The sequence below is a fragment of the Mixophyes fleayi genome, chromosome 7, assembly GCF_038048845.1.
Source record: "Mixophyes fleayi isolate aMixFle1 chromosome 7, aMixFle1.hap1, whole genome shotgun sequence".
NCBI classification, from domain to species: Eukaryota; Metazoa; Chordata; class Amphibia; order Anura; family Limnodynastidae; genus Mixophyes; species Mixophyes fleayi.
Genome location: NC_134408.1, coordinates 101,214,374 through 101,222,397, shown reverse-complemented (window position 1 = coordinate 101,222,397; position 8,024 = coordinate 101,214,374). Strand labels below are relative to the sequence as shown.

General features: G+C 45.1%; 1 pseudogene; it reads left to right on the top strand.

Annotated features, from left to right (window-relative positions):
- The first annotated feature begins 6,648 nt into the window (after positions 1–6,648).
- Positions 6,649–7,425, top strand: LOC142096993 (short/branched chain specific acyl-CoA dehydrogenase, mitochondrial pseudogene; annotated as a pseudogene).
- Positions 7,426–8,024: the final 599 nt, after the last annotated feature.

The window sequence follows — 8,024 nt, the reverse complement described above, 5'->3', positions numbered from 1 at the left end:
TCCACTCCCACTATCTGTTGGGGTCTCACAAGGCTCTGTTCTTGGCCCATTACTTTGTACACATGTTCTCTTGGGGCACTAATACACTCATTTGTCCTCCAGTTTCACCACTATGCTGATGACACCCAAATCTATATCTCTTCCCCTATACTATGTTGTGTAACCAACTGTGGTTCAACTATCTCCACATGGATGTCCAAACGCTACCTAAAGCTCAGTATATCCATAACAGAGCTTATTATCTTACCTTCTGCCAGAAGCACCCCATCCACTTAAATCTCCCTCCCTCATGCCACAATTTCCTCAGTCTCCCAAGCCCGCTGCTTTGGTGTCACACTTGACTCTGCTTTATTCCTCACATCCACACTCTCTCCCAGTTTTGTCTATTCCACCTTAAAAACACTGCCAGAATACGCCCTTTTCTTACTCAACATGCTACCAAAACTCTTATCCATGCTCTCATTATCTCCCGTCTTGACTACTGCAACCTCCTGCTACCTGGCATTCCCGACACCCATATATCCATACTTCAATCCATCCTAAATGCTGGTGCAAGACCAATCTTCCTCTCTCATTGCTCCACATTTGTTGCACTGCTTTGCAAATCCCTACACTGGCTCCCTGTGTCCTCCAGAATCAAATTAAAATGACTCACTGTGACTGGATCACTTATAAATAACTTATGATATAAATTTATTTAAAGGAAATAGCGCAGGGCGCTTATTTATATAATTGAAAATGTACTTATTTTTTATATTGTGTGTATTTTGGTAAAGGAAATATCTTTATTTCTGAGACCAGTAGAAGAAATTTGTTTTTTGTTTTAACTTTGCTAGAGGAAATGCATTTTTTCTGAGGTATATACCTGATGCAATAAGCCTTTGTTGAGGAAGTATTTTGTGTATTTTGGTAGGGAAATGACTTGTTTGGAGTTTTGTAACTTTTTTTGGGAATGTGTATGCTGCAACTGTCTGAAGAAAGGGCCGATGTTAATCTCATGTTAGTTAGACCTTTTGATGTGTGAGGGTCCAGCACCTGAAGGCACAGGAAGGTTTAATTAGACTTGCTGCTAGATTCCCTGTGTATAAAATAAGATGCAGAAAATCACAGCAAGTTGTAGGATATCACAGTCTCAATATTGCTAGCTTTGCATTGCATGTAAATCCATGTTTGGGTAAACAAATTGGATCCTGATTGTAAAAATAGCTCAGACCTCAGGGGACTGGCTTACCATGTGAGGTTGTGTCCAAAACTGTATAAAAAGCTCAGTTTTGTATTGAAAATTGTTCTTCTTGTTTCATCTGACCTGCTCACTGGTACCTTCAACCAGTGTGAGCAAATAATCACTTGCTTCAAAGACCTGCTTGGAAACTTCTTTATTCCTGTGACCTACAAATTAGATCCAAATATAATCCGTTCCTGGCTGTTCTGAGATTTGGAGCCAGCTTTCCGGTACCACCGCTCTGCCTGCTACCCAGCAGCTTTGGCCAGTGTGATAGGCCAGAGGGGATCCATCCACAGCAACACTGGTCCATAGGAAGAGGTCAGGTGTACCAGCCCAGGTAAGCCAGTAACGGGGTACACTAGCAGCGTCAGTTACCCAGATGAAACCCGGTACTGGATGCCGGTAAGGAGTCAGTGGTGCCAGCATTTGTAAGCCCCTCCTACTGCAGTTATAGGGCGCAAAGTGAGCCCAGCCAGTTCCCAGCAACAACAGACAGGGTGGCTTAGAAGGTCCATCCTATCACACTCACCCATACCTACAAAGCCCTCAACACCAACCCCCCTTCATACATCTCAAATCTCATATCAAAATACTCTCCCTCCTGTCCTCTTAGATCTATCTCTGAACTTGTCTTGTCTGGTAAACACCTCTCACTCCCGCCTACAAAAATTCTCCTGTGCTGCTCCCCACTTATGGAATTCACTACCATGCCCAATTAGACTTTCCCACAGCATTCAAATTTCTTTTTTAGAAAATACCTGATCCCGATAATACTATTCACACTAATACACCCTCATAACTGTCCAAATCTCCACTCTGAGCCACATTCGCTCCATTTATTGAACTGTGACCTCCTCCACTAAGAATGTAAGCTCTCCAATGGGGTGGGGTAAGCTTTTCCAATAGTGATATCTCCGACATTTTTTAGTGCGCCATGAAAATTCCAAAGACTGACAGGGCTACATGGTAGAAATACTGTCTTACCATCACACAAAGTCACAACATTTCCAACACGGCTACAATAAATTGTGGCTATACAAAAGGGCGACAGTTGAAAATGACATCACTTCAAAATCAATTATACCTGTTTGGTGGAAGTCAGATAAGCCCCCTATTATTACAGATTTGTTCACCAGGATTGATTGTTATATGAATATGGAGGATCTTATCTTCAAAGTTCACTTCCACTTGGTTTGATTGGATGATTTGATGAGTATCGCTCTCAAATAGGAGCACTTCCCAATCAAAGCTCAACACTTAATTCAGACTAATTTGTTTAAACCTGATATACTCATACTGTTTTAAACCTGATACCAACCCCTTAAGTCTTTGATTGCAGTATCTCTCCTACCCCACTCTTATCCTCTCTTTCCTTCTCCTCTCAACACCCCATCCTTGTTTAAAAATGCACTGACATGTAATGATATTGTTGTTCTTCTATACAAAGAAAAATGTAGCAAGTATGTGATGAAATACCTGTTTATTTGTTAAGTCTGTACAATAAATAAAGAATATATAGAAAAAACAAATTCACCCTCCCATTTGCCACCTGATTGTTAGGCTGCCGGTCTGTTAACGAACTTACAGAACTAGGTGGCGGAGGTCTTCACCTTTAGCAGCCGCTTTTCCCATAGAGCTTTATGCGCTCACAGGTACTCGGATGCCCCCAGGACTTAACTCCAGACGTAGTGTAAGTTTGTTATACAGTACCGCAGCGGCAGGCCTGGAGGCTGAGTAGATAGTAGCGGATGGTCAGACGTTAGCCGAGGTCAAGGGTCACAAGCAGGTTAGAATTGTAAGATAACACCCGGGCTGCTCTGAGTGGCCGGGGCGCGATAGTAGTAATTTCAGTGTCCGGACGCTGCCCTGGCAATGGTCGGGGCCGAGAAACAGTATGTGATGTCCTGGTCATCATGAAGATGGCCGAGATGCCAGAGCTAGAGGGAAGTGAGTCACGGCGGTGCCTGCAGCCACCGCGGCTCCTAACAGTTGCTTTCCCCCTTGAGGAGGGGTTAAGGAACCTTGACACCCTGGCTTCCCAGGGAGCTGGTCAAAAAACTTTTTGATAAGCTTTTTTGCATGGAGGCGTCTTCGTGGAACCCAGTACCGTTCTTCCAAACAACGGTTTTTCCACTGAACCAGAAAGTGGAACTGTCCTTGGACTCTTTTAGAATCAAGGATTTTTTGAACAACAAATTTCTCAGGACCATCCAGATCCGTTAACCGAACACTTGAGGGCTGAGAATGCTGAGGCTGACTTGGGTATAGCACTGGTTTGAGAAGAGAGCAGTGTGAGGTGTTTGGGAAAGATGTCCAAAACTGCGCAACAAACTGGGAGCCACGATCAAAGACAATATCAGTAGGGAGTCCATGAAGCCGGAATACATGTTGAACAAAGAGAATTGCTAGATCTTGTGCATTGGGAAGTCTGGTTAATGGTATAAAATTCAACATTTTACTGATCCGGTCCACAACCACCCATATGGTGTTATGCCCTGCAGAGGATGGAAGGTCAACGATAAAGTCCATTGACAAGTGTGTCCAAGGTTTTGAAGGAATGGATAACGGAACAAGCTGGCCTGAAGGATAGTTCCTGGGGACCTTACTTGCACAACTTTCATAGGAGAGGACAAAGTTCCTGACATCTGTAGATAATGAGGGCCACCACACGGAGCGAGAAAGAATTTTCACTGTTTTATAGATATCAGGATGCCTAGCGGTCTTATTGTCATGAGCTTCAGAAAGGGCCGCTTTTCTTAGGTGGACTGGAACGAACAAACGATTCACCGGAGTGGTAGCAGGAGCTATCTTCTGAAATCTACGGAGAGTCATTCCCAAGTCTTGCATTAGTCCAGCATGGATAATAGACGATGGAATGATAGGCAGTGGTTCAGAAACCGGAATGTGATGCATCATGAAGCTCCTAGATAGGGCATCCGCCCGGATGTTTTTAGAACCAGGTCTATAGATAATTATGAAGTTGAACCGGGTAAAGAAGAGTGCCCAGCGGCGGGCCTGTCTGGGATTCAACTGTTTGGCTGACTGGATGTACTGCAGATTCATGTGATCAGTTATCACGGAGATTACATGCATGGCTCGTTCCAGCCAATGACGCCATTCTTCAAAGGCCCACTTAATGGGCAAAAGTTCCCAGTTACCTATGTTATAATTAGTTTCTGCAGTAGAAAATTTACGGGAGAAATATGCACATGGATGTAGACGGTGAGTATGAGGATCTTTCTGGGAGAGGAAGGTGCCAGCTCCGACATCAGAGGCATCAAACTCTAGTACAAAGGGTATATCTGGATTAGGGTGTCTAAGAACCTGAGCAGAGACAAATGCCTTTTTGAGGGTTTCAAATGCGGTTACCACCTGAGGAGGCGACTTAGTTGGATCCATTCCCTTCCAGGGTAAGGACGACAATAGGAGCCACTATATCAGAGAAACCGCAGATGAACTTTCTATAATAATTTGCGAAGCCCAGGAACCTCTGAAGAGCTTTGAGTTTATTGGGTTGTACCCAATCCAGAATGGCCTGGACCTTAGTTGGGTCCATGGAGAAACCAGCACAGGAGATGATGTATCCCAGAAATGACACCTTCTGACCCTCAAATTCGCACTTCTCCAACTTAACGAAGAGATAATGCTCCCGGAGTTTTTGGGAAACCTGCTTAACATGACACCGATGTAGAGACAATGACTGAGAATATATTAGGATGTCATCCAGGTACACGACAATGAATTGGTCGAGGAATTTACTGAGAATTTCATTAATGAGGTCCTGACATGGCAGGTGTATTGCTGAGGCCAAACGGCATGACCAAGTACTTGAAGTGGCCAGAATGTGTGTTGAATGCCGTTTTCCATTCATCCCCCTCTCTGATGCAGATGAGGTTGTATGCTCCGCGGAGATCGATTTTGGTAAAGACGGTAGCAGCCTTTAGCTGAACAAAAAGTACAGAGATGAGGGGAAGAGGATAGGTATTCTTAAGCGTGATTTGGTTGAGACCCCGGTAGTCAATGCAGGGCCGCAATCCACCATCTTTTTTCGATACAAAGAAGCATCCGGCTCCTACTGCAGATTTAGATGGCCTGATAAACTCTTTTTCCAGATTTTCCTCTATGTATGCCTGCATGGCCTTGGTGTTGGAACCAGAGAGAGAATACAACCGCCCCTTGGGTAGCCTGGAACCAGGAATCAGATCAATGGCACAATCAAAGTCACGATGAGGAGGTAGAGAGTCAGCTGCTTTTTTAGAGAACACATTCCGGAACTCATGGTAGTGAGAAGGAAGCTGCTCAGGCACTGATTGCAAGATCCGGAGGGGCAAGGTCAAGCAGGACTGTGAACAATAAGGGCTCCACTGAGTAATTTCCCCTTTAACCCAATCCACTATCGGGTTATGGAGGGAAAGCCAGGGATGACCCAAAATTAAAGGGACAGATGAACAGTCAATGAGGAAAAAAGATAGAGTTTTAGAGTGAAGAGCACCCATGGTTAGCTGCAGCAGAGGGGTCTCATGAAGAATTTTGCCGCCAGGCAATGGACTACCATCCAGGCCATAAACTGTGAATTGCGGAATTCAGATTTATAGAAGGGATTCCAGCAGGGTGGGTGAAACCGATGTCCAGGAAGTTGCCAGCAGCACCACTGTCAATGAAGGCCGAGACGGCCACGAAACAGGCACCATGAGTGACATGCGCAGGAACCAAGACAGCATTTTTTGGGGAAACGATTTGCAGGCCAAGGCGAACCTCCCCCTCGTTCCCTAGGCATGCTCTTTTCCCGATTTGTTAGGACAAGATCGGGAGAAGGGGCCCTTGATGCCACAGTAGAGACAGAGGCCTTGTGACCGTCTTCTGCTCTTTTCTTCAGAAGAGAGACGGTATGCTCCTTAGCGTCCACAGATACGGGAACAAAAGCAGAAGAGAAAGATGGTGCCTCTTTTTCCGCCTTCCTCTCCTTGATCCTTCTATCGATCTTCATGGCGAGCTGCATGAGGGTCTCCAGGGATGTTGGAGAAGAATACTGCACCAGAGTGTCCTTGATCTGTTCTGACAGCCCTAAGCGAAACTTGCTGCGTAAGGCCGGGTCATTCCATTCGCTGTCCACTGACCACTGATGGAATTCAGCACAGTACTCCTCAGCAGAGCGCCGACCTTGCTTCAAGGCCTTCAGATGAGCCTCAGCGGAGGCCACTCGATCCGGGTCATCATAGAGCAGACCCAATGCATTAAAAAAGGCATCCACGGACTGCAAGGTTGGACTTGCCCTGGTCCCTGTGGCTGGGATCTCGGGAGTGCTGACTGGAGCTGTGTGTGTAGGTGACAGACCAAGTTTGCTGTCCTATGTCGTAGTGCCCAGATACTGGGTAGGGGGTTTCTGCACTGCTTGATAGCCTCCCACAGTCTACGTTATCGATTGAAATCTTCTAAAGCCGATGCCTTGGCTCTCGCTCCAAGAGAAGGGACCACGTGCCCTCCTTTGGATACATTTACAGAAGAAGAGGTCATGATGAGAGAAATGGTACAAAAGTTTGCCCAGGATCGGAACGCCCCACTTGTTAAAACTATGAATGCCAACTCAAAAATGGAGGACTCAATCATACAGGGATTGTTTGAACTCGGGCTTATGGGTATAGAGGTGGACCCCAAGTACGGGTGCACAGGATCAACCTTTTTCTCATCCATCCTGGTGATTGAGGAACTATTCAAAGTAGACTTATCTGTGTCCTTTATGTGTGACATTCAGAACACACTCATCAATGCCTTATTCCTGAGACTTGGGAAAGAAGAACAGAAAGAAACTTACCTCCCCATGCTGTGCAAAGACACGGTGGGCAGTTTCTGCCTTTCAGAGGCTGGGTCCGGCAGTGATGCTTTTTCCCTGAAAACTACAGCTGAGAAGCAGAAGGATTATTATGTGATCAATGATCAGTAACTCTGAAAAGGCCGGAGTTTTTCTTGTGATGGCAAACGCAGGCCTATCTGCTGGATATCAAGGGATCACGTGTTTCATTGTCCCCAGGGACACTGAAGGATTCCACATTGGCAAGATGGAGGATAAACTAGGACTCAGAGCTTCTTCAACATGTGCCCTAACTTTTGACAATGTTAAGGTTTCAGAGTCCAATGTGCTCGGTCAGGTGGGACAAGGCAATAAATACGCTATTGAAATGCTGAATGAAGGCCAGTTATAATGTTAGGCTGCCGGTCTGTTAACAAACTTACAGAGCTAGTTGGCGGTGGTATTCACCTTTAGCAGCCGCCTTTCCCATAGAGTTTTATGTGCTCACATGTACTCTGATGCTGCAGGCAAAGAAGGAATCCTGTAGGTGAGGTATAGTATCCACCTCTAAGGGCTCCCTTAATTACCTTAGCTACCAATGTACCAGGGTGGGTAGGAAAAGCTCTCTCTTTCAGTGCTGATTGGATTAGGACAAGGGTTAAGCTGTTTTTATGTTTATTTGCACTCATCTACTAAGCATAAACAGCCTGTGTTGATGAGCCTACAGTCTAGTTAGGATGAGTCATATGCTATGAATTTCCCTGAAATTATACTTGAAAGGTGCTATTTCACAAAGCTATGGGGATACATGCTGACCTCCATGTATCCCTGTATAAACAGAGGTCTTTAACTGCTATTACTACAGTCAAGGCCCTAAATATTGGAACATCAACACAATTCTCATATTTTGGGTTGTATATACCACCACAATAGATTTGAAATGAAACTAACAAGATGTGCTTTAACTGCAGACTTTCAGCTTTAATTTGAGGGTATTTACATCCAAATCAG